Here is a 26383-nt window from a genome sequence, read left to right as displayed (position 1 = left end):
TACTTGAATTCAGTTCTGATCGTTTATCTTTTCCGCAGCCTTTTGCAAGCCTTGGTAAACGCACTCTAATCTTGTGTACGTTTACGTACATGATGTTTACGTACAATTTAGTCTTTAGTGACCTTGACATAAAGAAAATAGAAAATAAACTTTTTTATATAGCTATACAACTCAAGGTAATTGCTAGCACAGTACCACACACATAAAACACTAAAAAACCACTAAATAAACTGAAAACTGAACACTCTTCAAAAAAACGCATGGAGTTCTTTGTTGGCTTGGAACTTTTAGCCATCTTTTTGGTTGCTCGGAAAAAATAATAATGCAATGTAGTGTCACAAGTCAAACGGGATACCACGGTTCAAAAGAGAACGGGACTCTTTAAGTAGCTAGGGATTAAATCCCAGAGGAAAGGGTATTTTAGCAGCAAGTTGTTATTTTGTGTCCATTCACGACAAAGCTTAGGTCAAAAAAAGCAAGCTTAGGTCAAAAAAAGCAAAGCTTAGGTCAAAAAAAGCAAAAGGTATTTTTTGAAACGTCACCGGCAATTTGTTTTTCAGATTTACACCGTGGACCTCGTATCAACACTCCTTTCAGATCTCGATCCTTCAGTTCTGCAGCTGTGTTGTTGTGGCACAACACTTTTTCCACGAAGTAAGTGTGAAGATTATCAGGAGGTCGTGGCGTAACTTTGAGAGAACGAAGTGCTTCCCAATCCAGCCAATCTGTCACCAACTCAGTTGGAATCTATAAAAATTTAAATGAATTATCATTTATAGAAATCTATAGAACCTATCGGAATCTAAAGCAACTGAACTACCCGGTGCCTAGTGAATATTTCAATATTAAAATAATGCTTGCATACTTTAAGAATGGGTTATTTTAGATCTAACTTCAGATCTGAAGTTTTGTTTATCAAGGTTATTTCAGATCTGACAATTTTTATTTCAGATCTGACTTTCAGATCTGAAATTTTCAAATAACGAATTTCAGACCCGAGAAGAAATTCCCCTGGTTTCGGGTAGTTATTTTCGAAATGGTTTATTTCATAGCTATTTTCAGATCTGAAATTTAGTTTCTCTTGGGTATTTCAGATCTGAAAAATCAATGATTTTGACACAATTTTTGCTATTTTTGTTACTTTTGTATTTGATAGCTTCTGCTAGCTACTAGCATATATTCAGCAAAATCTCCAGTGGGAGACTGCCAAAATATGTTCCCCAAGCATGAGCTAAATATTGGAAACGCATAAGTAGCGCATGAAAGGCGAAATATTGATAGGTCTTCTAAGAGATTTTGAAATTTTTTTTATCACAGGTGAACAAGAAATTTAGTTAAAAAAATTGTTTGTGAAATTATTCGGATTGTTTTTCTACCGCTAGTTAAAATTAACATAATTGTGAATTGCAGAAAGATCAAAAATTAAAAATTCAATTATTTGCTCGAAATGCATAAATTATAATTTAACAAAAGGTTTCTCAGATCTAATTTCAGATCGGAAAATTTGTTTTTCGAGTTTATTTCAGATCTGAAGTTTTCTATTTCAGATCCAAATTTCAGATCTGAAATTTTCAATTTTTTATCCAAATATAAAAGCAAGATTTTCAGATCTGAGGATCAACTAGTGTAAGAAATAAAGAATTTCAGATTTTGTAAAAAAAAAAAAAATCAGCTGGGTACGGGTAGTTATTTTAGAAAAAAAAGATTCTGATTATTAATAATGCGAGAACCCCATATAAAAAAATAAGACTGCTCGTGTCAGGGCGAAGCCCTGAATGATTCGAATGCCTTTTAGGGTCTATGAAGCAGTAATAACATTAAAAAAATACACGTAATAAAATAAAATGAAACATTTTTTTTGTAAAATTTGAGATTTTTTGTGAAAATCGTCACCCCACTCGCCATATAAAGTACAAAAGTAGAGACTTCGCTCCTTTAAAAAAATCAATTATGGCCAATAAGCTTCCATCAACTAATTTGGAGCGATTTCCAAGACGGATTGAATCTCCGTTTAAGCGTTAGTAGCGCGAAATATATCGCGCGTTAATTGTCCCAAATTGGCCAAAATGGCAACCTTTAAACCCCCATAACTTTACAAAAATTGATCACAGGTAAAATATCTTTTCAAATTTAAGCTCAGGACAACATTACTTCTTGAATGATATTGAAAAAAAAACGTCAGAAATGGCTAGTTGAAAAGTCGAAATTTGTCTGAAGAAAAAAACCCACCCCGAGCACAAATATTCCGTTACGAAAGTTGGAGCAATTACTTTTGTTACGAAAGTCGGAACAATAAGAAAGGAAAGATCATTGATTGTCCTGAAGTTAGCTTAATGGTTCATCGAGGTATTCTAGTGTGCAGGGATCTCAAAAACTGTGGAAAAATGGTTTTATCGCGATAAGTTGAATAACAGCATTAAAGTGCTAAATTAAAATTTAAGGATGTTTTTAATGGATTCCACCAACTCTTCTCAACTCATCTTATAGCTTAAACTTAAACTTAACTATAGCTTACACCTAAATAAAGTATAGATTGTATATAGTCAGTAGTTCAGTATTTAATGGTAAAAAAAGGGGAGAGAGAAAAACCTAACATTATTCGGGAGAATAATAGACTAGAAGGGAAGACTGTAGAATTGGTAATTCTAGCAAATTTTCGAATTAGCGTATTTTTTGCTTGGGTATCGTTACCTTGGTTTAAGTTTAGGTATTTCATTTCTCGTTATGAGGTCTAAATAGGTTAATTGGATGGCTGTTAGCTAAGGGTAAACAAAATAGAAAGATTGAAAAGTGGACTTAAAGCTAAATAACGTAGTAGAAATAAAATCGAAGAAAAATGCACTTTTACCCGGACATTTCCCCCTCTAACTCTGGCTGGGATTAAGAAAATGGAAAACGGGTTTATACCTGTAGGTAGCTAACTGCTATGGGATTGTACATGCACGGAACTATGTGCCTAGGGTAAATTAGGTCATGGGGGTACTACCGAGTATAAAAGCAAAACTTATCCCCGACCGTGTATTTTATCCTAACATGATAGGGAAAATATTAGTAATTTTGGTTCAAAATCGGGTTATGATTAGTTTATTGGGATCGCACGACTTTGTTGCTTGGATCAAGATTTGACACCGAAGTCAGCTGGTATTTAAGTAAGTAGCGTAAGGGGGATTTAACTGATAAGAATCATACGACTTCGGTTACCTACCCGATTTACGATAACAACCGCAGGGGGATGTTTTTACGAAACGTGAACAAGTCGATAAAAACCCCGGACTTGGAACCCGTCAGCTTTGACAGAGGGAGTAGGTAAAAGGGAAAACCATAGGGGGCGGTTGTGCTTAAGGGGATGACAACATTGATATGAAGTGGCGTCACTTTAACAAAAACGGAGCGCAAATATAGATAAGAAGTGGAGGTTCGAGAGCGGACTTTGAAGGGAGACCGAGTTAACGAACGTAAGATTCAGGAGGTCCCAGTTGTGGTCGCTATCTGAACTTATCAGTTAATTGTTTCACAGCGAGTGAAGTAAGAACGCAAGACGAAACGCCTTGTGGAATATTAGTTAGAGTAGAAGCTAGCAGAAAGTCAGAGAGCTTAGTCGACGCGTGTACTGACCGAGTACGCACAAGAAATTGTTAAGCGTGTACAGATCGCAAACAATTCTGTTGTATTTTAATATATTAAAATGTGGCCGAACTAGTAGGCCCTTTGTGTTCAGACTTATATATATATTGAATTCATTTGCAAAAAAAAGAATTAGTTGTACGCGACTTCAAGCGAGATATAGCGAGCAAGAGCATCACTGACCAAGGGAGAGCAATAGAATACAGTAGAGGACAACTCACTACTAACATAACCCTTTCGGGATTGTCGTTAATACAGAGCCTTAGTGCCCCTGCTTTAGCACGGTAAAAGGGATAGCTTCGCAAGACCGTGTGTAGAAATCCTAAAGACGACATTGGCGCTCCTGGGTGGGCATTGTCCTAGACTGAAGTTGCAAACGAACAAACAACCATCCCGTGAGCAAACACGATGATGAACGACGACGATAGAGCTGCATTGCCAGAGGCTGCTGTGGCGGCAGCGAATGCTTTGGACAGGCAGCAAGGAGTCTTTGGCTTTGGCACCATTCGCCCGATCGGTTTCCCTCCAGTAGCTATCAGAACTGGGCCGACTGGAGGAAGCATTTCGCCTGGGTTGCGGATGCTAACAGATGGGAAGATGAACAGGCTCGGATGGTGTTGCCTACGTGTCTGGCAGGATGGGCTCTGGATGAATTTACCAGCATACCAGGCCACTTCAGAGAGGAGGAAGACGGTTTCCAGCGCCAACACTTGCACGGATGCTGGCCGAAATAGACCAGCGTATGATGCCCTTCCAAACTCAAGCAGCGGCTAGGGCGAAGTTCAAAAGTCTGATGCAAGGAGACAAGGAGGGCTTGAGGGAATTCTCTCGGCGAATCCGATCACTTGGAGATGTTGCTAATGGAAATGTGGGAGCTCAAGCTCGAGACGATATGAACCGAGAACAGTTCATAGACGGGCTATTTGACGTGGACCTTCAAGACCTACTTCTGCGAGAAGATCTAGGAAGCCTAGCGCAAGCAGTTGCCCGCGCCCAAGCCTTGGATCTTGTGAATAAAACGTCCAGGGCCCGGAACCGGAGAAAGATGCACCTTGCAAGGGTTGCCGAAAATGTCCCAGAGCCGGGTGCTGAGGCTGGTCGGAGTGTAGGCGGACAGATCCCTCGAAACCAACCCGTGGGAGCTAGTCAGGGACGTCAGCAGGCGAGCAATGACCCCCGCATCGACCAACTGGTGAGTGTCCAGAATGATCTGTTAGCTCAGAAGCAGAACATGACGGCCATGATGGGTAGGTTTATTAATTCTATCATCCCCGTCCCCCACCCGGAAAACTTACCGCGGTCGGAACCTTCCCAACGACCCCGACAACTATACGAACCCCAACCCGGCGAGAATAGATCGAACTTATCTCCTGGCCTTGGAGGTCGTTACGGAATGAAAAACCAGATACCCTGTGGGAACTGTTTTGGCTGCGGCCAGCTGGGTCATTTTGCGAAGGAGTGCCCCCAGAAGAATTTGGATCATTTAAACTACCAAGGGCCGGGGCATTGAATATGCATCAGGGAGGTTTTGTCCCGGCCTAGATAAAGAATCAACAGCGAGTAAATCAACCATCCCCCACTTCCAACCCCTCTATGTACCGCTTGGACCCCACGACGAGCCCTCAGGTGCAAATGAGAGGCGAAGGCTTTCGAGGAACAGAGCAGCTTCAGACTTTATTCCACCAAACGACCCCCAGTCGACTGGAAGAACCTAAACAACTCACGAGTATCCAGTGTCAGACAGAGAGTTCCTTGGAATTCGTGAGTGTTTGCCGAGTGCCTGAAGCACCATTCGGGCTAATAGCGGAAGCGATTTTGGGCGGGCTACCGGTAAAAGCACTAGTGGATACGGGAGCTACGATCAACCTAATACGAAGCAAGGTGAACCATAATTTGACTACAGTCCCACCGTTACGGCCCTACAAAGGGACACTAGAAACAGCGGATGGAAGGCAAGTGGGAGTCGAGGGATGGGTGACGGCTAACTTGGAGCTAGGGTCAATCGACGATGAAGTCGAAGCCCTGGTGGTGCCTGAGCTGAAAGCGGAAATGATCATAGATCTTCGGTCTTTAAAGGAGCATGAATGCTCGTTAGATTTCCAGTGTGACAACCTCTGGACGGGACGGAAAGAGGGATCTATAGTTCCCCTGCAATATGAAATATTGAAGGTGACCTCATACTCAAAACACCCGCCAGAGGACGATAATTACTGGGACGTAAACTCGTCGCACAGTACCCCCTTAACCGAACCACACACTCCTCTTGGTGGGTCAAACGTTGAGTCATCATATGCAATGGGGGATGTTGTAGAAGGTTGGCCCCCCGTCAGTCAGGACCACGAGGTGCAGGGAATGCAAGAGGAAGGGTCGATGGACTTTCAAGTACAGGCTAAACGACATCTAGATGAAGATATAGAGAAGATTCTAGAACTAGCAGCTCCCGAGGTGACAAGAACGGAGAGGGACCGGCTGAAACAGTTGATCAGTACTTATAGAGATGTGTTCGCTTTGACAGATGCCTAACTTGGCCAAACTAAATTGGTGGCACATCGGATTGATACTGGAGACTCGGGCCCTATCAAAATCCCCCCCATCGAACATCGCTGGAGAAAGGGGTGATCCAACCTTCAAAAAGCCCTTATAGTGCACCAATTGTCTTGAAAACGAAGAAAGACGGGAGTTGGCGGTTCTGTTTGGATTATCGGAAGCTGAATGATGTAACGGTCAAGGACGCATTTCCGATTCCGAAGATACATCAAACGTTCGATGCTCTTAACGGGCAGAAGTACTTCTCTTCCCTCGACCTGGCGAGTGGGTATTGGCAAGGGCCTGTAGCCGAGGAAGACCGACACAAGACAGCCTTTGTGACACTGGATGAGGGATTCTATGAGTACGTTATGATGCCCTTTGGGCTGTCCAATGCTCCGGGAACGTTCCAGCGGCTCATGAATGAATTGTTTCGGGACCACCTGTGGAAGTGGGCCCTAGTATTCCTCGATGATGTGCTGGTGTATAGCAAGTGCGAAGACGACCATTTTGCACACCTGAAGGCTACCTTGCAGCTACTAAGGGAGGCAATTTTGAAACTGAAGCCGAAGAAATGCAGGTTGGTACAGAAGGAGGTGACTTATTTGAGCCACATAATTGGAAATGAAGGTATCCAAGTGAATCCCAAGAAAGTTGAAGTGGTTGAGAACTGGCCAGTGCCCAAAACAGTTAAGGGGGTGAGGTCTTTCCTCGGCTTCTGCAATTACTACCGTCGATTTGTGAAGGACATTGCCGGGGTTGCGAGTCCCCTGTCCTCTTTGACGAAAAAGAAGGTGCCCTTTATCTGGAACGACGAATGTCAGACAGCCTTCGATAGACTACGGAAAGAGCTTATTACGGCCCCAGTTCTGGAATTTCCTGACTACACGGGAACCTTTATATTGGATACGGATGCGAGCAATACCAGCTTGGGCGCTGTACTCTCGAACGTCATCAACGGGGAGGAGAGACCACTTGTGTACGCTAGCAGGGTACTATCAAAAACAGAGACGAATTACTCAACGACAAAACGAGAAGCCTTGGCTGTGGTGCAAGCGGTGAAATGGTTCAAACCCTACATCTGAGGGGTAAAATTTGTACTTCGCACCGACCACTCCAACCTTCAATGGCTCTTTAGGCAGAAGGAACCCGATGGAATGACCTTCCGAATGCAACAGCAACTTCAAGAGTTTGACTTCAATGTAGTCCACAGAGCTGGGGCTAAACATGGAAACGCGGATGGCCTTTCCAGGATGCTAGAAGAAGGGCCCGACTGGATGCCAGGGGAGAAGGAGAAGGCATTCGGGTCTTGCCCAGAGCCCATGTCTCTCGAATTGGCCTTACAGAAAGCAAAACAGCACCAAGTCGAAACTGTCACAATGATCAGCGAGACCCAGGAAGAGGACGAGGAAGAAACGATTACCTGGGAACGGACGCCCTCTGAATTATCTACTCTGCAAAAAGAGGATGACGCGATGTCTCAGGTGTTCTATTGGGTGGAGTTGGAAGGCGACGCGGGCGATATGCCATCTCTGGGGACAAACCTCATTCCCAAAGAGCAAGCGATACAGTACGGACCCGAGGCCCTAGCTTACTGGTCTAGATGGAACGAACTAAATATCCGAGGGGGGTGCTCTATAAAAAATGGTTCCCAAGGGATGACTTGCGTCCGGTATTGCAGACGATTGTTCCTGCAACCGGGAGGAGGGAGATCCTCAACCAGCTGCACTTCTCGCAGATTAGCGGCGGACACTTTGCAGTTGAGAAGACCCTCGCTCGAATTCGTCAACGGTTCTGGTGGCCCACCATGAGGACAGACGTGGAGAAGAAGATACAATGGTGCCTCACTTGTGCAGCGCGGAGCACAGGAGAAAAAAGAGGGTCGCTGGGCTTGTCCCGTTTAAAGTGGGGATCCGATTCAACACATTGGCGGCGGACATCCTAGGACCCGTGACGTTGGCAGCAAAGTCTCGTGCGAAGCACATATTAGTGATGACGGACTTTTTCACGAAGTATGCAATTGCCGTCCCACTTGTATCCACGGATTCGGCAGAGGTGGCCCGGGAGATAGTCGAGAACTGGGTACTCAAGTTTGGGGCACCGAACATCCTGCACACCGATCAAGGGAAGAACTTTGGGAGCAATCTCATCCTCGAAATGTGCCGACTGCTGTGGATCGATAAATCCCGCACTTCCCCGTACCACCCCCAAGGCAATGGTCAGGTAGAACGTCATAATAGGTTAATTGCGGACGTCATTTCAAAGTACTGCGCGGACCACCCCCGGACATGGGATACAGTATTGCTCTACTTGAATTTCATCTATAATACTACCATCCACCGAACAACCGGTGCGACCCCTTTCAATCTAGCACATGGACAGGAATGCCAGTACCCAATTGACCTGTTCTGCCCAAAACCCTACGACGAAGTTCCGACACAGGATGGGTTTGTAGAATGGCTCGACGAACAATTCCGAGACGCCCATAGCAGCGCTCGAGAGCTACTGGGAACTAATCAGCGACGCCAGAAGGATCAATATCGAAAAAGAGCTTACGGAGAACCGTACGCGACGGGAGACAAAGTGTGGGTTTGGGCGAAAGAGAAGATAAAGTCGAAGAAGTTCTTCTTACCATGGGATGGGCCCTATGTGGTCTTGGCCAAAGTCTCTGAAGTGAATTACAAGGTGGCGAAACCCTCCATCTCCGTCCGGTATTTGCATTTTAACATGTTGAAACCGTATGTAGAGGAGAACCCGCAATCCAACGAGGCTTCCCACCCTAAGCGTCCGACCCCTTCACGGTCGGTCAGATTCTTTGACGACCTTGGAATTAGAGACGACGAGTTGGAAATGGCTATTGGAGAGACCCACGAGTTAAGACCATTGAGGTTACCTACCCCACGACTACCTCCGAATGCCCGGTTGAACGACAAACCCCTAGAGAGCCCTAACCCAATAGAGGATCCGAACCAAATCGAAGCCCAAGTAGTGGAGACTTACGATGCAGCCAAACTGGAGACCAGAAGAGAAGACGACCATCCGAACGCGCCAGCGGACCAGGAACTTGCTCCACTAGAACCTAACGAGTCCTTGGAGTTGAGGGGAGAGCACGAGACAGAGGGCGTGGGCCGACCTAGTCGTAGACGACGACCTCCTGTTCGCTTTGGGATTGACGAGTTCGAGCGGGGCTAACTCCAACCCCAATCAGACAAACACTATTAAAACTTTCTTTCCCCGTTATACCTATTAGCTAGATAAATTAGGACCTCCAAGAAAAAAAATTGCTATAACTTCAGAAGGGGGAGACCAAAACTTAAAACTTAAGGGACATTTTTAATGAAATTAACGGTTATACTTTAATGGTTATAGGCTTTCCAAATTCCAGGGGAAAATCAGATACTTAAGGATGCGACGGTCTTATTCATTTAGTCTTTCTTTTTTTTATTATTGCTGTTTAGATCGTAAATTGTAATCTACATTTGAAATCATTGCTGGTCGGGCTGGCAATCCTCTTGCTACTGGGAGTATGGCCCTCATCGGCAGTGACGATCAACCATACCGCCGGAGCAGTGTTCATGGCGGAGACTCCCCTCATCATTGCGAACGCAATGGAAACTTCTTGGGTTTCGGTACCATTCCCCGTGGTAGCTGCGCTTAATCGGACACTCCTCGATATAGCCTTCCAGGAACAGCAATATATGTTGGCGGATCGCTGGAAAGAATGGGATGGCAAGATCTGCGGTGACAACATCACTACGGAAGCATTTGTGAATCTAACCTACCTGGCATTCAAAGGCATTGAGTACGAAATTAGTGAAATAGAGGCCGTGCTCTATGAGATGAAGAACCGAGCTACGACCTTCGTCGACAAGCACGAAAGGAGCTCCACGAGAGCAAAAAGGTGGATCAAGCCAGCGCTGGGAGGAGTTGCGGCGGCCATAGTGTTAGCTCCGATACTCAAGGAAGGGTTTTGTCACTACTTCTCCTTCTTTGGTCTTTGTGACGGAGACTCGAATTTGGATGAGCTGGGCAACGAAGCTTCGTTCTTGGATGGGGCTGTCCGGACCATCGTTCTCGAGACAAGACGCAGACCCAGCTGAAAATGATATCGCACGACTCGAATGCAAACTTCGAACTGTTCAGGGGATTATTGAGGCATGTTCTAGGTGGGACTGACGACCAACGAAAGGAGAAAGAGAAAGACAAACCAGAAAAGATGTATAACTGGAACTCCCTCTATGGACAAACATTGAAGTATTCCACAGTGATTGCGAACCACTCAGCGACTTTTGACACCATCAGAGACGAACTGATAGCGTTCAAAATGGCAGTACACAATTACAGGTATATCTTGGACGCTGCGTTGAGTTCCTTGACGCGAGGATATGTTCCCGCTACTCTTGTTCCCCCGGAAGTATTGATGAGTATCTTAGATGGAATTCAGTTGGATAAGATGCAAGAGGCTATACCCAGGAACGAACTGATGACGTACTATGGATTCGAGTTCGTGCAGTCGACGGTGATCACGGAAACGGGGATCAACGTTTTGATTAACATTCCTGTACACCACACGATGGGCCTGCACGATGTCTATCGGACGACTCCTCTTCCCCAGCCGGCAAATGGGGGATCTACAGCGACTCAGTATAAGTTTGTAAATACACACTTGCTGGTGTCGGAGAGACGGGACAACTTTGCAGAAGTATCTGGAGAAGTGATCTCAGCTCATTGCAGTGGAAGCAGCCGGTTGAAGCTTTGCTTCCGACCTTTTGCGATGTCCCGAAGTAGTGAATCATCTTGTCTAGCAAGTCTCTTCTTCGACTTGCCTACAAATGCGTTGAAGTTGTGCCCTCAGGAGGTGATTGTTCGGCCAGAAATCCCCACGGCTGTGTACCTGGACGACTCAACTTATTTGGTAACTTCACGGTACGATGATTATACGCTTTTCAACTACAGCAGAGGAGCTAAGGAGAGGGGTGAACCCATATCCGGTTGCAGAAGTTGCCTTCTACGACCCAGTTGCGATGGTAGGATCGAAACGCCAGACGGTGCTTTGGTTCTAGTGCCAGACCCACGGACCTGCCAGTACGAGACTGGATTAACGGTGACGATCAGACAACACCCGTTGATCCGGACCTTGTTTGCGACTTTGGAGGAAGCTGAAAAGAACCTCCCAGGAGTCATGATACCGGAGATCTTACGAGAGCAGGCGAGGAGTGAGATGGTCGAAGCACTTCGACTCAATCTGATCAAGTTGCCAGAGGGGTCGGTGGACGAAGAAGCCCTATCGGAGATTGCCAAGCCCTTTGCTGATGAAATTTTACGCAAACACACCTCTTTTCATTGGCAGATGACGCGCAGTGGACCTGTGCAACTGGGACTGGTGATCTGGTTGTTGGTCGCAGTCTTTTTAATATTAGGCTGCGTGTACTGGCGTTGTTTTTCAAGGAGGGCGCGTTTACTGGGAATTAATATGCGTCGCCAACGAGGCGCGGACTTCGAGGACTCCTACTGTTGTGCGCCACTAGGACGACATCGAGGGGTGCCGCCACCTAGATATGACCCCAACTACGAGGGTGGATCACAGAGACCCAACAGTTATCCCCAGGGACCCTCCAGAGGTGATTCGTTCTCTGGGCAGATATACCTACCCCCAGAGTACCAGCTAGCTCATCATTCGATGAAGTGAACCTTACAAGGACCACAGAGGGAAGTGGGCCGTCGAGCACACCGCTGATGGGACGAGGCTTTAACTATGTGCGAGGCAAGTGGAAGGGGGTTTCTGGACGTGGACCCCGGATCGGTACAAGCGCGCTGATGGACACCACTCTGTGAGGAGGAAAGGATGAGGCGACCAGGAGGGTGAGAACCAGTCCGACCGGTTGTGAGTCTAAAACTTTTTATATATTCATGAACTCAATATAATGCTCATCGTATTCGGTGCTACTATACTAGGGTGTGACCCCACCTCATGGATATCACTACTTCGTTTCAAACATTCATATCTATCTAAACGGATGAGGTTGAATCACACCGTGAGGAGTAACTTGATAGCAGTCATGTCCCCGAGTCAGCTCAGCTGACCCCTCATTCATGGTATAACCAGACGTGCTTTTATTTGGCGGGGACTGACTAGAGGTTTGCGATCACACGATACAATTTAGTAGGATGCGTTAGGCGACATTAAAGCGGTTGAGGGTCATTAAAGACTTAATCAGGTTAATTTAGCGCAAGCTCAGGCTAATTCATAGCATACAAGTCTTTCGAGGCCAGGCTTGCAGGTTAACCGACGAATATGACAGATTACAATCTTAAGTAAAAGCAACCGATTGACTGACGGGCCGTTGTCTCGCCTCGATACGAACATCTGAACAGGTGAAGATAAGGGAAAAAGGGAACCACGAAGGCTGAAACCTTGCATTGTTACTATCAAAATTCAGTCGTTAAGGAATCGTCGAATTTTAATAAATTCTCTAAATTACAAAAGAAAAAAAAAGTCGCCAAAATGACAATTGTGTGGAGATCCTTCATCCTCCGAGCCTTCTTCACCATCCTAGACTACCAGGAAGAAGATGAGTATATAACTCTTTCAGTGAAGAGTGGTGCCTCCCTGCACCTATTGGCAGACACCGCCTCCTGGCATGAGTTCCGGTTGTTTCTGCGGGGGCAGGGTGCCCCACGGCCTTTCCGACACTACCCTAGAGTCGAAGAGACGGTGCCGGATGTGAGCACAGCTCTCTGGAAGTTCAATCCGGGGAGCCCGATCTGGAGAGTTGCTCAACTGCGGGCCAATTTCATGTACATGAGCCCGCCCGGGACCCGGCAACTGACACTTGCTCGATCGAGGGTCAACCGCCTTCGGAGAAGTCTGGGCGGGAGAGATTTCTCAGTTGGGAGAGTGATGAGGACTCTGCAAGCACACACTCAATTTCCCTCTCCGACATAGCAAGGGCTACGAGGAGGAGGTCCAGTGATAGGCCCAAAATTAGGGACCTCTTTGACGAAATCAGACATACCATTGGGGAGGAGGAATATCGGGCGCTCCAGGCCCAATGGGGAGAAGGGAATTGGTCAGACGAAAATGACGAATCCTCAACCAATTCGGGGGCCGAAAATTAGGAGAGGAGAGTTTATAAACTCTCGCTAATAACCAAGGAATTTATCAAGGAAGGAACATTAAACTTATAGCCTAAACTTAAACTTAACTATAGCTTACACCTAAATAAAGTATAGATTGTATATAGTCAGTAAATCAGTATTTAATGGTAAAAAAAGGGGGGAGAGATGAACTTAACATTATTCGCGAGAATAATAGACTAAAAGGGAAGACTGTAGAATTGGTAATTCCAGCAAACTTTCGACTTAGCGTATTTTCTGCTTAAGTTTAGGTATTTCAATTCTCGTTATGAGGTCTAAATAGCTTAATTGGATGGCTGTTAGCTAAGGGTAAATAAAGTAGAAAGATTGAAAAGTGGACTTAAAGCTAAATAACGTAGTAGAAATAAAATCGAAGAAAAATGCACTTTTACCCGGACATTTCCCCCTCTAACTCTGGCTGGGATTAAGAAAATGGAAAACGGTTTATACCTGTAGGTAGCTAATTGCTATGGGATTGTACATGCACGGAATTATGTGCCTAGGGTAAATTGGGTCATGGGGGTACTACCGAGTATAAAAGCAAAACTTATCCCCGACCGTGTATTTTATCCTAACATGATAGGGAAAAATATTAGTAAATTTGGTTCAAAATCGGGTTATGATTAGTTTATTGGGATCGTACGACTTTGTTGCTTGGGTCAAGATTTGACACCGAAGTCAGCTGGTATTTAAGTAAGTAGCGTAGGGGGATTTAACTGATAAGAATCATACGACTTCGGTTACTTACCCGATTTACGATACCAACCGCAGGGGGATGTATTTACGAAACGTGAACAAGTCGATTAAAACCCCGGACTTGGAACCCGTCAGCTTTGACAGAGGGAGTAGGTAAAAGCGAAAACCAGAGGGGGCGGTTGTGCTTAAGGGGATGACAACACCGATATGAAGTGGCGTGACTTTAACAAAAACGGAGCGCAAATAGAGATAAGAAGTGGAGGTTCGAGAGCGGACTTTGAAGGGAGAACGAGTTAACGAACGTAAGATTCAGGAGGTCCCAGTTTTGGTCGCTATCTGAACTCATCAGTTAATTGTTTCACAGCGAGTGAAGTAAGAACGCAAGTCGAAACGCCTTGTGGAATATTAGTTAGAGTAGAAGCTAGCAGAAAGTCAGAGAGCTTAGTCGACGCGTGTACTGACCGAGTACGCACAAGAAATTGTTAAGCGTGTACATATCGCAAATCATTCTGTTGTATATTAATAAATTATACTCTGGCCGAACTATTAGGCCCCTTGTATTCAGACTTATATATATTCAATTCATTTGCAAAAAAAAGGAATTCGTTGTACGCGACTTCAAGCGAGATGTAGCGAGCAAGAGCATCACTGATCAAGGGGGAGCAATAGAATACAGTAGAGGACAACTCACTACTAACATAACCCTTTCGGGATTGTCGTTAATACCAAGCCTTAGTGCCCCTGCTTTAGCACGGTAAAAGGGATAGCTTCGCAAGACCGTGTGTGGAAATCCTAAAGACGACACAACCATCGATACGCACGCGATGCTGAGCATTTAGTTAAAAAGAGCTACGCCGCATATGCAGCTCAGATTACAAAGTGTTTATCAATTCAAGTATTCATCAAGTATTTATCAAAAACTTCCAAAACTCAAGTATTTATCAAAATTTGCGCGTTTTCGATTGAATTAGTCTGATAAAGGAGATCACTAGAGCTACTTGAATTTGTAACAACGAGAAAAAGCTTTCTCATGTTATTTTTCCAGCAATTATGTGTAAAAATAATTGAAATTTTAAGTGCTTTTTTCCAGAAAGTTCAAGTAAAATCAAGTGAACAATTGACTAGAAAATCTAACAAAGCTTTTGTTTTGGTATTTCAATTGTTTTTATATGAAGTTTCTGGTAAAAAAAAGGTGTGCAATGCCATGTTTCCATTGTTACAATTGAGTTTTTGTTCCAAGAAGTTCAAAAAGTTTCGTCTCTTGGTCTTTTTTCTCGCGATTTTGTCAAATATTAACAGGGAATGTTTAAAGAGAAAGTCTGTGAATACTTTCAAGAGTGTATTGTTGATCAAAAACAGAATAAAACAAAAAAAATGGTTCGATTTTTAACTTAAAATTTTTGATGGAAGATTTTAGTTGTTGGGCGCTTTGTTTAAAATGGTTGTTTTTTATTGGTCGAAACTGAACACACAAGATACTATTATGAAAACAAGAACATACAAATTGTTTCCCGCAAACAAAAAAAATGAAAGCATTGAATTTTAGAAACACAAAAACCACAATTGAAAGATAAACATATAAATATTGGGATATTCAGCGCTAAAAAATACCACAAAACATTTTTTTTATCGCTGTTTATCAAAAGTGCGGACATTTTTTAGATGCAGCATTTTGCAGCAAAAGTGCGGACATTTTTTATCGGAAAGAAAATATATGAAAAACTAAATTAAAACAAGGATAGCCAGTAGCTCAGAAATTTCAATCCAGATAAATTAAGAAAAACAATTCAAAAAGCAACAAGACTGCTCGTATCAGGGCGAAGCCCTGAATGTTCCGACTGCCTTTTAAGGTTTATGGAGCAGTAATAACATTAAAAAATTCAATGAAACAAAACAAAATTAAAAAATTTTTTTTCTAAAATTTGAAATTTTTTATGAAAATCATCCCCCCCCACCCGCCATATAAAGTACAAAAGGATAAATTTCGATCCTTGTAACAAATCAATTATGGCAAATAAGCTTCGTTCAAACAATTTGGAACGATTTCTAAGACGGATTAACTCTCCGCTTACGCGTTAATAGCGCGAAATATATCGCGCGTTAATTGTCCCAAATTGGCCAAAATGGCAATCTTTAAACCCCCGTAACTTTACGAAAAATGACCACAGGTGAAACATCTTTTCAATATTGAGCTCAATTGAGGACAACAATACCTTTCGAATGATATAAGAAAATTCCATCAGAAATGGTCGAAATTTGTCTGAAGAAAAAAAAACCCACCCCGAGCACAAATATTCCGTTACTTTCGTATCGAAAGTCGGAACAATAAAAACCAAATGTAAGTTAAAATAAAAATAACAAACTAACTGTTATTTATCGAAAAAAAACATGTTAAATTTAAATTAAATTAACATATCAACAAGAGTTGAGTTTCTTGAACAGAAACGCCAACTTTCGCCGAGTTGAGCACGAAGCTTCCCATACGTTAGGTGAGATTTTTCGCTCTGGAGTTTGTCAAGTGAAACTGCAATTGGTTTGAAATTTTTTTTTTCATCCGTTCGGGATTTGCTAAAATTGTTTCGGAACAAGCATGCAGTATAGTTGCGTTGTGTTTTTCGAAGAATTACTCATATTTCTAAGAAATAGCTAACATCACTGTTAGAAATTGTAAATAACACTGTAAGTTAAATTCAATGTTAAATAAAAATGTTAAATAACATGCCAACCCTGATAAAACTTTTTAAAAATCTAATTGATTTTTAGTTTTCGTTTTTTTTCTAAGCTTTTGCTAAGGTTTTGACAAAAGAGTGACAGATTTTGATGAAAAAACCCAAAAGTAGTAGAAATAGTTTTAAAATTAACATCGCCTATGTATTCGCCTAGAATTGGGATGTAAGCTAAATTTGTCTATGTTCAACAATTTTTGTCAAAATTAGTCTGAAAACCATATATATTCAGACCACGTTTTCTTGAAACTGAGACAAATTTTTAGAGTCCGAATCAAAAAAAAATTAGCTTGAACATGATCCCTCACTGAACTTCTAAAAAAATATTTTGAGTAATCTGTAGCTCTTTTCTACTCTTTGAGCGATCGGGAAAAAAAGCAGTAGTGCAGTGCTGATTGAAAGTTAGAAAAAAACACAGAGTCATCTTCTGAAAAATTTGAATTTGAATGGTCTACAATTATACATAAAACATTCTCAAATCTTCCAGATTTTGTCAGACAAAAAACACGAACGCTCTACAACAATGACTCATTTTGATAGCTTTCCTCCAGCATTTCAAAACACTATTGTTACAAATAGTAAGAGATAGCTAATCAAGTCCTCAAAAGAGAAGTATAAAAATGAGTGGACGAAATAGCAATGCAAACCATCCCAAAAGAAAAGAAAGACAAGAAATTTGATCGACCAACTGCCGGGAAATTCAGACGACTCCAGCCAAGACGACACAACAGTAATGCTTAGTGTGAGGCCGAATAAAAATAAAGAGCCCTCGAGATTCAGAGACCCAATGAAGCATTCGATCAGGGAGATCCAACAGATACAAAAACGTAGAGCAGCAGGCTGAAGATTGCACTGGGAGACTATCGAAACAAATTGGCGATTTGTACGAGTTGCGCAGACCGACCGCTAAAACTATCATATCTCAGAAACTTTTCAGTGGTAGAAAAAAATCAATTCTGAAACAAAAAAAATTGTATTAAAAACTGTTTTTTTTTTATTAAGATGAGACTAACAACCAAATTTTTGTTTCCTGATAATTAGACTTCATGGCTTCGGAAGTGACGTTTGAAATTATAATCAAGAACTACTTTATCTTACTTTGGTTTTCTTCTGCAAAAAAATCGAATATTCCAAGAACATTTTCAAAACATTTCAACTATGAATGTAACGGAAAAAATCGTTTGTCACACTTGAACTAACAAGAATCTCTTTTCATTGAAAACGAAAGTACAAAATATGTTTGCAAAAACGGAATTTCAATCTAAGACTGCAATGATAGCCTTATATAGCTTTTCGATAAGATTGGTAATTGTGTTAGTGCCCCCCGACCAATAAACTAAAATGTCGAAAATTGATAAATATTTGCATCAACACAATCAATTTTACTGAGCATGAAAGGTCCGAAATCATTTTTTGAATCCTGTTTTTGGCAAGTTGTTCCTCAAAAATTTGGAAATTTGAATCTAAATTTTAAAAAAGTAAGGGTATTTAAAGTGGAAAGTTTTGAAGGTATCTTACCTCGTTCGATTCCTCTGTCATCGTCATCAATTTTCGTATCGCTGTTTTTTTATAGAAGCGTGCCGAGAGTTTTTAAGCAGAACACACTAAAGTGGTCCAACTCGAACCAACCTCAATAATACGTAGAACAGAAAAAATATATAGCATATCAGTTGTACAGTATCAAAAAGACTAGTTTCTTATGAATACGGAGCAATTCATGCAAGACGTAGACGGTTAAACTTAATCAGTTTGATTTATCTAGACAGCGCCAAACTTTACGGTAAACAACGCGTTCAATACTATTAGTAAACTAATTGTGGCTTTTTACATTGACGGCGTAACTTTTTTTTGGACTGAGCACTTAAAAACAAAAAAAAATTATTTGAAAAAATTTAAGTTTGGTTTTTGTTACTGCCAAGGGTGGGGCTGACCGCCCTAACCCTCAATTTTGTTTTCCATTTTTTACCTTTTCATTCAATTTTCGACAGCAATTTTTTTTGAGAAAATTTTGAGGTTGTTCAGCAAAAAAATGGATGTCATAAAGTTATATCAAAGGGGGAACCTTTGAAAAATTTTGGTAACGAGAATTGAGGGGCGAGGGGGTCCTATTCATACACATCAATTACGTTCTTGATGTTATTAAGCAATTTGTAACAGTAATTTCTATTATAAAAAAAATAAAATTTAAACAGTAATTTCTATTATAAAAAAAATAAAATTTAATGATTTTTCGGTTTGTGGCTGAAAACCTCTCGGCTGAAAAAACCGCCTTAACGGAGCGATATAGATTGAGGTTGAAACGGCCCTAAACGCGAGCTTAGGTAAATCAAATCGCAAGGAAACAAAATTTATTTTAGTGATTTAAATTTTGGGTATATTATTGTTCAGTTTCAAATTTGTCTTATTCTTTCTAAACTTAAAAAATTCTTGTAGATGTGAAGAGTAGCATCGTTTAATTATAGCTAGAACTTCGACCAATAATGGTGGTGCCAATAACACCCAATTTGATTTGCGACACTGTTTGTGCGTGGTTTGATTGCGGTTGTGTGAGTGATTTTCTCGGGTGTCTTTTCTCATTCCGCCCAAAAAACGATCTTTCAATCTCAATAACTGAAAGTACTTAGCTTCAATCTGATTGGCTAGAAAGTTCAGAATCATTTGAAAATGTTTTGTTCCTAATTCTAAATCGACTTTTAAAAAAACCCGAAAATTTACACAAAAAATAACTCCAGGAAAAAAGTTACTACTTCAATGTCTGCGCAAATTTGGCTTTTTCAGAAACCAGCTATGGAACAAAATGATTAGATTTGTTTTAACCAAACTAATCAGTGCAATTTTTTTATCGCATTCAACCTTTGAAATTTACAAAATCGCAAAATTAAAATATTTGTGTAAAAATAGTAAGAAGACCCAATTTCTCACTCAATGTCGCAGGTACATCTCAATTAGTTGTTTTCTTGGATGATGTCCAAATGACATAAGTCACAAATGGCAAAAAAATGAAATTTTTCCCAAATGGCATAAACTTCAAGTTTCCATTGTAACTCAAGCGTTTTCTATCGATTTATAATTTTAACAAATTTTTTCAGGCAAGATAACATGTGAACAAGATTTGGAATTAATGCTTCCGAACAAACGTTAAGCGACAAATTTGTCAGAAAAATTGACAATAATTGTCTCGCTTTTGATTAAAGAAATGTACACATTTTTCAAAATAAAATTTGAGTTTTATTTGATTCCTCGTTTTGTGTCTGTTTTTTTCGGATGCAGCATGGAATTCTTGTTTTTGGTTGTTGTAGCTATACAGCTCTTCGCCCAGTTTTCATATTTCAGAAAAAAATTTCAATATGCATTCATTACTTTAAGCAAAGAGATTTTTCGGAAGATATTTTCACTCGACATGGAATACTCTCTGCTTATGAACTACGTGTTTATAAACTATTGAAATTTGTTGTAAGATTTATCGAAAATTTCTTTTCTGAATGCTATCTTAATGATTTGTTAGAATTTGAAAACTCAAAATTTGCAACCCGTAGGGCCGATTAACAAATTTTACGGCAGCCCTTTTGTCGCACGAAGCTGGAAACATTCGTTATAGGGCAACGAAGCTTTACAATGCCTTGAAATCAAATGGACTACTACCTAATAACACTAAAATCCTAACAGAAAAAGAAATTCTAGACTTAGCCCATGTTCTCAGAGATGGATACTATATGAGTAATAATGAGTAATTTTATCTTTTCCAAAGGCTCCATGGTACAGAGGCTTACACCTGGGACTTGAACCCCTGGGGTAGGGATTCGATTCCTGACTGCAACCATTGATAATTAATGCCTGGATAAAGATCGTTGAACATAGGAAAGAGAAAATCAGAGCTATTAGCAGGGTAATCACGGTCGTAGGAAATTAAAATGAGAAGGAGGGTAAAGCAAGATAGGAGGTCGGGAAAGAAATTTTATTTTCAAGGCTCTCAAATTTTAAACTGTCACAGTTCTTTAATTTTGTGGTAAAATGCTTGATTGGAGCTCCTGAAAAAGGGGTTCGAATCCCAGTCGGACTTTTTTTTGAAATGTTTAATTATATATGTATTGTTAGAACAAAAATTATTATCATGATTATCATTGATAACTTCTTTCAAAGCAAGTATTGTTTGACACTTCTGTTGCTCGGGGTAGACTTAGAGCAGATCAGTTGATCTCAATATTTACTCTTTTCAAGTGGCTATGTCTATTGCTGTAATTTGTATATTTAGTTATATCAATTTATTTTGACTTGAAAGAAATTATTATTCTTCTTTTTCTCTTCGTCTTCTGACTATTTTTAGCTCATCTATTTTTTTTATTCTCCCCGTACTTTACACCCATCCGTGTAGCAACGCAGCGAAATCTGGAAGCTAGCAAAAGGTACACTATAAATTTTCTGTAAGTGACAACTGAAAGCTTAAGTTTCAGCCATAATATTTAAAAAAAAGTTCATCAACAAACAAACCTGTTCTGAGAATACTACCTTGTATGGGTTTTAGAAAGCTGCACTTCACGAGGCATCAGATCCTTGGGTAATTATTTGAGCGTTTTCCGTAACGAAGGCATTCCCGTGTGTATTTAAAAAAGTAGGGGCTGGGAAATTAGATGATAAGCGAATTAGACAGCTCCAATCATTTGAAATTTAATGGTTTTTTTTCTGCAAAACTAGTTTTAAGGCGGAAAATGGGCTAACACAAGGGGCCAATAATATTTAGAAAAATAGTTTTTTTAATTACAAAACAATTGATAATCCTTTTGCATATCAAAATAATTACCACAGATAATTTATGAAACGTTAATCCGAAAATTGTAAAACGTTTTTGAAATGCAAAAAAAATATACAATGCGGCGTGTGAAAATTGCGTTATGTGAAATGCTGCTATGCATTTAAGAAAAGTTCAAACGAAACTTAATTGAAGTTCACACTTATTTGTAGCCGGTAAAAAAATTTTGTCATGATAACAATACACTCAAGTCTAACTTCCAATATTTGAGATCTACTTAACAATCTCCCCCCCTTATAGTATTTACTAGATAACTTCCATCCCTAAATAAATACAAAGCACTGGCCCGGGTTGACCTCCACAAACCAAAAATGCTTATCTTACATTTCCCCACACCGAAAATGCTTATCATACAATTGCCTACATCAAATGTATGGAAAAATGCTAGTCATACAATTTTCATACAATTTTTTTAAAAAAAATTTAAGTAAAATTGAAATTGCCCCAAAAATTTTTTCGTTTTTTTTCAACCTGAAATCGAATTTTGTACTAAAACAAACATTTTCCAAAAAAAATTTTGCATGCATATTTTAACTTTTTGTATGCATAACATAGTCCACGATGCACAAAAATTGGAGTTTTTTCCGTTTCTCTGGATAACTTTTTTTAAACAGGCTAAAAACTCCTGTTTTTTTTGTATGGCATGTTTATATATGCCTTGATCAATGTCTGATAAGTTGAAACTTCAATTTCAAAAAATCTTCTTTGAAAAAATTTGCCAAAATTCAAAAGTTTGATGCTTTCACTATATGGTTTGTGAAGTAATCACGTTTACAATTCAGATCGTTTCCAATGCATTGTCAATGACAGACGATCAACCTTTTGGGAACTCTAGTGTTGAGTACACCATGGGTTTAGTCAGTTGAGAAATAAAAATTAGGAAAAAAATAATTTTTGGTTTATGACAATATGCTTGTCCTACACTTTTCATTTATGAAGAAATGCTTATCCTAGATTTTTTTAAACAATTTTCTGAGTCTTAAACAATGAAACTGTAAGAAATTGTAGGATAAGCATTTTTTCAAAAATGGAAATTGTAGGATAAGGATTTTTGGTCAACCCGGGGGAGCTTGTTTTGAGAATTCCAATTTTCCTGCATTCTGATTTGTCAAAAAATTGACTTTTTTGATCTTCTTAACAATCTCCCCCCCCCTTTTTAAAGGGGAGGGAGAAAAGGTTGTTAAGTAGATCCCATATTTGTAGTTTTGCATCAACGTCTAAATTCATTTTTTGGCCGTATCTATTTTGCTTGTGGTCTAGTTTCCTTGGCCCCTCATCTGGGTATAGGGTTTGTTATTTTGACCATTGGTAATATTCTGATGTTCTTTATTGATTTATTGATCCCACTAAAAACAGTTACTCCGGCAGTCGTTTTTGATGTGCTTTATTGATTGTTTTGAAAAAGACCTGATAATCTCCAACCATTTGTTTTGAATTGTATGTCAACGAGAAAATACTGTTGTTTCTTTTAACTTTCTATTGTTTGTTTCTCTCGACTCTAGTGGGAATTTACTATACTTTTCGGGAAATCTAGTGGGAAATTAGACGACAAGCAAATCAGAAGTTACCAAAAAAATGAAATTAGACGTCAATGCAAAATTACAAAGATGGGAAATTAGACGTAATTGGATTGTTATCGAGTCCAAAATTTGTTTACCGACTACATATAACTGTTGACTACAAATAACTTTATCTCGAGTTTTTCCTAAATGTTAATCAGTTTTTCACATGCCGCAATTTTTGCATGCCACAATTTTATATACCGCAATTGTATGATTTTGCATTTCAAAAATGTTTTAATTTTCGGGTCAACGTTTTATAAATCATCTGTGGGAAATATTTTGATTTTGATATGCGATAGGATTATCAACTATTTTTGTAATTAAAAAAACTATTTTTTAAGCACTAAGTTTTGCTAGCCCTTTGCTTTCAATCTGAAATGCTAATTTTGCAAAAAAAACAACGTCCTAATTCTTTTTTATTGGAGCCGTCTAATTTGCTTGTCTTCTAATATCCTAACCCCCCACCCAGATGACCCTGAACTAATTGTTCTCCGAGTTGTTATAAAATTCGGAATTTTTTTGTGTTCAATATTTGATAATTTGGCATTTCGTTCGGAAACATTTTGGCAGTTGTGCAACCAACCAGTAGCGCATTTAGGGGGCGGGGCATACGCCTCCTTCTCTCATGGGTTCGACATTCTGCCGACCCAAAGAGCCCTACTATGCTATATTTTGAAATGAACATTTTAAGATGACTGACCCTAAAAATTTAAGAGGCTTTTTCTTTAAGTGCGCTAATATAAATTAGTTTTGTATCTACCTAACAATTTCCCCCTTTCAAGAAAGGGGGGCAATTGTTAACTAGATTAAGGTGTCGAATAGTCGACCGAACAGATTGTAGCAAATTGCGAATTTTAAATACAACACTCTAGTGCTATTTACTGCTTGTAGTTATAGGGGTGCCAATTTTTTAGTAGATAACAAAGGGAGGTCGATTGACCTAACCCTAAGTAGATCCCTAATTTTAATGGCGGAGCAACGCAAGTTTTTCGGTCAAAACTTTCCAAAAAGTGTTTTAATATGCCTTTTCCGACCTGTTTTTTTTTCCAAAAATTTGCCTGCATGACACAAAATAAGTTAAAAACAGGGTCGTTTTAGTATGTGGGAGAGCTCGAAAACTCAACATGGTCGACCCTAAAAAAGTTTCTAAAAAGATTTTCCAAATCTTTTTTTAAAAAATTTTTAAAAGTTTCGTCTCTTCTCTCCCTCTTTCTTCTCAATAAAATCCTGGGTCCGTGTCTGCAACAAACGATAAGACAATTCAGGATTTTCAGCAGCCTTAGCTTCGATGCTTATCGAAAATTTTTGTATTAATTTCACTTTAATTTTGACGGAGAAGTTGGTCTAAGTTCGAACGTTCCAAGACACCTGCGACGTTCAGTGGTTTTTTATTGTAATTTTACAATTTTGTAATTTTGAATGGATAAATGCAAAAAAAAATTACTGATTGCACTGACTGATTTGGTTAAGACTGTGTAATCACTCTTTTCTTTAGCTGATTTCTAATTAAGTCGAATTTGAGCAGAAACCAAGTGGTCTTTTTTTCCTAGATTTAATCACAGTGTGATTTTTTTGGTCTGGTTCAAACTCTGAATCCCATTTGAAATAACTTAGAATAGTTCACTAAGCAATCTGAAATTTTGGGTCATTGTTTCGACAATTTTCAAACAAATTGACGGAACGGAACGGAACAATTGTGCTCGGGGTGGCTTTTTTCCACCAGACAAATTTCTACCTTTTAGCTGCAAGGAATTTTGACAGATATTTTTCTGAAACTCAAAAAAAAATATTTCACCTTTGATCATTGTTCGTAAAATTATGAGGGTTTGAAGACTGCCAATTTGGTCAATTTGGGACAATTTATGCGCTATATATATCGTTCTCTTCACGCGTAAGCGCTGGTACCCAGGGAATTTTCTGTGCAAGATCTGAAATTCTTTATTTCATACATTAGTTGATTCTCAGATCTGAAATTCTTTATTCCATCTCTGGATAAGAAGTTGAAAAAATCAGATACGAAACTGGGGCGTGGAGTAGAAAATTTCAGATCTGAAATAAACTTGAAAAACAAAATTTCAGATGTGAAATTAGATCTAAGAAACTTTGTTAAATGCCGTTGGGAGAAGGGAAGGGGCGGAGTTTTAACTTGGTCCTTGATTTGTTACTAGGAGCGAAATTCATCACTTTCTAATTTATATGGCGTGTGGGGATGATTTTCACAAAAAATCTCAAATTTTAATATCTATATTTTTGTTCCGACTTTCGATACGAAAGTAACGGAATATTTGTGCTCGGGGTGGGTTTTTTTCTTCAGACAAATTTCTACTTTTTAACTAGCCATTTTTGACGGGATTTTTTATATCATTCGAAAGCTATTGTTGTCCTGAGCTTAAACTTGAATAGATATTTCACCTTTGATCAATTTTTGATAAGTTATGGGGTTTAAAGATTGCCATTTTGGCCAATTTGGGACAATTAGCGCGCGATATATTTCGCGCTATTAACGCGTAAGCGGAGAGTTAATCCGTCTTATAAATCGTTCCAAATTGGTTGAAACAAGCTTATTTGCCATAATTCATTTGTTACAAGGAGCGAAATCTATATTTTTGTTCCGCCTTTCGATACGAAAGTAACGGAATATTTGTGCTCGGGGTGGGGTTTTTTTTTCTTCAGACAAATTTCGACTTTTAAACTAGCCACTTTTGACGGAATTTTTTTATATCATTCGAAAGCCATTGTTGTCGTGAGCTTAAATTTGAAAAGATATTTCACCTGTGATCATTTTTCGTAAAGTTATGAGGGTTTAAAGATTGCCATTTTGGCCATTTTGACCAATTTCGGACAATTAACGCGCGATACAATTCGCGCTATTAACGCGTAAGCGGAGATTTAATCCGTCTTATCAATCGTTCCAAATTGGTTGAACGAAGCTTATTTGCCATAATTGATTTGTCTTTTTGTACTATAGGGCGTGTGGGGGGATGATTTTCATTAAAAATTTCAAATTTTAGAAAAAAAAATTTTCATTTTATTTTATTTCATTTAATTTTTTATGTTATTACTGCTGCTCCATAAACCTTAAAAGGCTGTCGGAACATTCAGGCAGCCCTGATACGAGCAGTCTTGTTTCATTTTGTTTTATTTTAATTTTTAGACTTAACGCGGAGATTTTAGTCTTCGGCCGGCGCTGGTCACGATAATTTTTCCTCAGTCTGTAAAGTCTGAAACTTCGGTCGCGATGTCTTCAAATACCCAATGGTGGTCGGTCGCGACGGTCTGAAAAATAGCAAAATATCAAAATTTGG

The 26383-nt window shown here is 39.9% G+C and overlaps 1 long non-coding RNA gene across 1 annotated transcript in view; it reads right to left on the bottom strand.

The window, feature by feature from the left end:
* Positions 1 to 18344, bottom strand: part of LOC134851190 (uncharacterized) — a 43985-nt gene extending 25641 nt beyond the window's left edge. Inside the window, exons 1-2 of the long non-coding RNA XR_010164221.1 lie at positions 18228 to 18344; positions 543 to 747 (exon numbers count right to left, since the gene is read on the bottom strand). This is a non-coding gene — a long non-coding RNA (uncharacterized LOC134851190). The remainder of the gene's footprint in view (positions 1 to 542; positions 748 to 18227) is intronic.
* Between the last annotated feature and the right edge of the window lie 8039 nt (positions 18345 to 26383).

The sequence above is a fragment of the Symsagittifera roscoffensis genome, chromosome 7 (assembly GCF_963678635.1).
Source record: "Symsagittifera roscoffensis chromosome 7, txSymRosc1.1, whole genome shotgun sequence".
Lineage (NCBI taxonomy): Eukaryota > Metazoa > Xenacoelomorpha > Acoela > Convolutidae > Symsagittifera > Symsagittifera roscoffensis.
Note: the sequence above shows the minus strand (reverse complement) of the source record. Positions and strands in the feature narration are given on the sequence as shown.